At 52.1% G+C, this 5,000-nt stretch overlaps 1 non-coding gene across 1 annotated transcript in view; it reads right to left on the bottom strand.

Annotated features, from left to right (window-relative positions):
* Positions 1–1,205, bottom strand: part of LOC124571432 — a 1,910-nt gene extending 705 nt beyond the window's left edge. Inside the window, exon 1 of the ribosomal RNA XR_006971862.1 lies at positions 1–1,205. This exon is cut by the window's left edge and continues 705 nt beyond it. This is a non-coding gene — a ribosomal RNA (small subunit ribosomal RNA).
* Positions 1,206–5,000: the final 3,795 nt, after the last annotated feature.

Here is a 5,000-nt window from a genome sequence, read left to right as displayed (position 1 = left end):
GGAACCCAAAAGCTTTGGTTTCCCGGAGGCTGCCCGCCGAGTCATCGGAGGAACTGCGGCGGATCGCTGGCTGGCATCGTTTATGGTTAGAACTAGGGCGGTATCTGATCGCCTTCGAACCTCTAACTTTCGTTCTTGATTAATGAAAACATACTTGGCAAATGCTTTCGCTTCTGTTCGTCTTGCGACGATCCAAGAATTTCACCTCTAACGTCGCAATACGAATGCCCCCGCCTGTCCCTATTAATCATTACCTCGGGTTCCGAAAACCAACAAAATAGAACCGAGGTCCTATTCCATTATTCCATGCACACAGTATTCAGGCGGGCTTGCCTGCTTTAAGCACTCTAATTTGTTCAAAGTAAACGTGCCGGCCCACCGAGACACTCACTCAAGAGCACCCTGGTAGGATTGCAACGGGGTCCGCCTCGGGACGCACGAGCACGCACGAGGCGCGTCGCACGCCTTCGGCTCGCCCCACCGGCAGGACGTCCCACGATACATGCCAGTTAAACACCGACGGGCGGTGAACCAACAGCGTGGGACACAAATCCAACTACGAGCTTTTTAACCGCAACAACTTTAATATACGCTATTGGAGCTGGAATTACCGCGGCTGCTGGCACCAGACTTGCCCTCCAATAGATACTCGTTAAAGGATTTAAAGTGTACTCATTCCGATTACGGGGCCTCGGATGAGTCCCGTATCGTTATTTTTCGTCACTACCTCCCCGTGCCGGGAGTGGGTAATTTGCGCGCCTGCTGCCTTCCTTGGATGTGGTAGCCGTTTCTCAGGCTCCCTCTCCGGAATCGAACCCTGATTCCCCGTTACCCGTTACAACCATGGTAGGCGCAGAACCTACCATCGACAGTTGATAAGGCAGACATTTGAAAGATGCGTCGCCGGTACGAGGACCGTGCGATCAGCCCAAAGTTATTCAGAGTCACCAAGGCAAACGGACCGGACGAGCCGACCGATTGGTTTTGATCTAATAAAAGCGTCCCTTCCATCTCTGGTCGGGACTCTGTTTGCATGTATTAGCTCTAGAATTACCACAGTTATCCAAGTAACGTGGGTACGATCTAAGGAACCATAACTGATTTAATGAGCCATTCGCGGTTTCACCTTAATGCGGCTTGTACTGAGACATGCATGGCTTAATCTTTGAGACAAGCATATGACTACTGGCAGGATCAACCAGGGAGCTGCGTCAACTAGAGCTGAGCAGCCGGCCGCCCGGGAGTGTGTCCCGGGGGCCCGCGCGAACACGCAAGCGTCCGCTCAATTATTCTGCAAACAGGAGGAGGCTGAGCTCCCCTGCACAATACACCTCGAAACCCTCTCAGGTCCCGGCGGCGCGCAGCGCCGTCCTAAGTACTTGGTCGGGTTCGAGAGAGGCGCAATCGCCCGGAGTTTGGCGAGTAGACGCTTTAGGTGCGACCACCCGTGCTCCCAACTGAGCTTGCCGCTGCCGACAGAGGCCCGGGAGCGTGCTGTCGTGGCATTGCCGGCGGGAGACAACACGCGCCACCTACGGTGACCGGCAGCTCCAACGCCAGCGCCACAGAAGGACAAAAGCCCCACTTGGGTGCCGAAGCGAACTCTCCCAGCACAGCGCACGCGCCAACACGTCCGCACAGCTGCGATACAAACCACCTGCGAGAACCGCAGAGGCGACCGAGCAGCAGACGGCGTCGCGGCGCCGAGCGCCGGGCGGCGGCGCATCCTCAGCGCACACAGTCCTCAATCGGACCAGCACACTGCAGATGTCCACCGCGCTTCGCACCGGGCCCGCGAGGACCTACTTTGGCCGCACGGCGCCGCGTGCAGGGTGCGCCGGCGCGCAGCTGCGCCGCCTGCCGCCTCCGTCGGCCGGCGCGCCTGCCACTGGCCGCCCCCACCAGCCAGCTGTAGCGCGTGCGCCCACGCACCGCGCGGCCAGCACGCCGGGAGGCCCCCCCTCACCGGCCGGGGACGGTCCCACCCAGCCACCGCCGCGTATCGCTTCACACCCAGATGCCATTCACGTTCGTGGGCATGGTGGGTATCGCTGGAACAACCGGTTGGTAGCTCAACCGATCGTCGCCATCACTGATTCACCTCTAGCGAGAACAACCGCACCACAACGGTTTACCAGTTGTTCATTTGCATAACGTCACCAGCAAACGTAGGCGTCCATCGCCATTTGCAAATTCAACGATTGTTGCATGCCTGTGTCAGGTGTCACGACACACTATGTCTGCCCACATACACGCAACAACATGTGCACGCTTCGCGAACACGTGGAAGGTGGCCCCCGTACGTATGCGATGTCCATTGCGCGAACGACTGTCAACCGGCCTCTGTCGCATGTCGCAGATGTGGAACGCAGTGCACCATGCTATCACGGTGTGTGAGAAGAGACGACTACGTCTGACAACACGCGCCACTACATCAACAGACGGCTCATGCTGATCGCCATCCAGGGCATACCACACTGCAATCCAGCTCTTATAGGGAGACGACACGTAGCTGAGTGCACAACATTTGGACCGCATGGTTCGCCGTTGTTGGCGCAGTCGTTGTACGGTCACATGTACCACGATGTATCATTCAGTACATGAGGACCAATGTGCAGTACAGTGTGTGATTTGGACGTACAACATCAGCGGACAGTTGACATAGGCCGTACCACAGCGTAGGCTAAGTGCTTCGCACATGCGAATGCCAATGAACAACTGCAAATGCCAATGAACAACTGCAAAGGGCATTGAGCATGTACGTCCTGCTGCCATCCACATTACAGTGTATAGCTGCAAGGTGTTTAACATGAAGCGATACACTGGGGACCGGGCAGTGCGAGTAGCAAACTATATTGCGGGGGTTGCAGTTAGGCAACACTACACTAATTTAACGCGTCGTATGACAATTACAGAGCAGGTTAAGGCCCAACGTGTGTTGGGTTAAGGCCCAACGTGTGTTGGGTTAAGGCCCAACGTGTGTTGGGTTAAGGCCCAACGTGTGTTGGGTTAAGGCCCAACGTGTGTTGGGTTAAGGCCCAACGTGTGTTGGGTTAAGGCCCAACGTGTGTTGGGTTAAGGCCCAACGTGTGTTGGGTTAAGGCCCAACGTGTGTTGGGTTAAGGCCCAACGTGTGTTGGGTTAAGGCCCAACGTGTGTTGGGTTAAGGCCCAACGTGTGTTGGGTTAAGGCCCAACGTGTGTTGGGTTAAGGCCCAACGTGTGTTGGGTTAAGGCCCAACGTGTGTTGGGTTAAGGCCCAACGTGTGTTGGGTTAAGGCCCAACGTGTGTTGGGTTACGTTAAGGGGCAATGTGGGTTACGTTAAGGGGCAATGTGGGTTACGTTAAGGGGCAATGTGGGTTACGTTACGGCGCAATATAGGTTACGTTACGGCGCAATATAGGTTACGTTAAGGCGCAATATCGGTTACGTTAAGGCGCAATACAGGTTACGTTAAGGCGCAATACAGGTTACGTTAAGGCGCAATACAGGTTACGTTAAGGCGCAATACAGGTTACGTTAAGGCGCAATACAGGTTACGTTAAGGCGCAATACAGGTTACGTTAAGGCGCAATACAGGTTACGTTAAGGCGCAATGCAGGTTACGTTAAGGCGCAATGCAGGTTACGTTAAGGCGCAATACAGGTTACGTTAAGGCGCAATACAGGTTACGTTAAGGCGCAATACAGGTTACGTTAAGGCGCAATACAGGTTACGTTAAGGCGCAATACAGGTTACGTTAAGGCGCAATACAGGTTACGTTAAGGCGCAATACAGGTTACGTTAAGGCGCAATACAGGTTACGTTAAGGCGCAATACAGGTTACGTTAAGGCGCAATACAGGTTACGTTAAGGCGCAATACAGGTTACGTTAAGGCGCAATACAGGTTACGTTAAGGCGCAATACAGGTTACGTTAAGGCGCAATACAGGTTACGTTAAGGCGCAATACAGGTTACGTTAAGGCGCAATACAGGTTACGTTAAGGCGCAATACAGGTTACGTTAAGGCGCAATACAGGTTACGTTAAGGCGCAATACAGGTTACGTTAAGGCGCAATACAGGTTACGTTAAGGCGCAATACAGGTTACGTTAAGGCGCAATACAGGTTAGGTTAAGGCGCAATACAGGTTAGGTTAAGGCGCAATACAGGTTAGGTTAAGGTACGACATAGGTTAGGTTAAGGTACGACATAGGTTAGGTTAAGGTACGACATAGGTTAGGTTAAGGTACGACATAGGTTAGGTTAAGGTACGACATAGGTTAGGTTAAGGTACGACATAGGTTAGGTTAAGGTACGACATAGGTTAGGTTAAGGTACGACATAGGTTAGGTTAAGGTACGACATAGGTTAGGTTAAGGTACGACATAGGTTAGGTTAAGGTACGACATAGGTTAGGTTAAGGTACGACATAGGTTAGGTTAAGGTACGACATAGGTTAGGTTAAGGTACGACATAGGTTAGGTTAAGGTACGACATAGGTTAGGTTAAGGTACGACATAGGTTAGGTTAAGGTACGACATAGGTTAGGTTAAGGTACGACATAGGTTAGGTTAAGGTACGACATAGGTTAGGTTAAGGTACGACATAGGTTAGGTTAAGGTACGACATAGGTTAGGTTAAGGTACGACATAGGTTAGGTTAAGGTACGACATAGGTTAGGTTAAGGTACGACATAGGTTAGGTTAAGGTACGACATAGGTTAGGTTAAGGTACGACATAGGTTAGGTTAAGGTACGACATAGGTTAGGTTAAGGTACGACATAGGTTAGGTTAAGGTACGACATAGGTTAGGTTAAGGTACGACATAGGTTAGGTTAAGGTACGACATAGGTTAGGTTAAGGTACGACATAGGTTAGGTTAAGGTACGACATAGGTTAGGTTACGGTACGACATAGGTTAGGTTACGGTACGACATAGGTTAGGTTACGGTACGACATAGGTTAGGTTACGGTACGACATAGGTTAGGTTACGGTACGACATAGGTTAGGTTACGG

Source organism: Schistocerca americana, unplaced genomic scaffold (assembly GCF_021461395.2).
Source record: "Schistocerca americana isolate TAMUIC-IGC-003095 unplaced genomic scaffold, iqSchAmer2.1 HiC_scaffold_170, whole genome shotgun sequence".
NCBI classification, from domain to species: Eukaryota; Metazoa; Arthropoda; class Insecta; order Orthoptera; family Acrididae; genus Schistocerca; species Schistocerca americana.
This window is presented reverse-complemented; position numbering and strand designations above follow the sequence as displayed.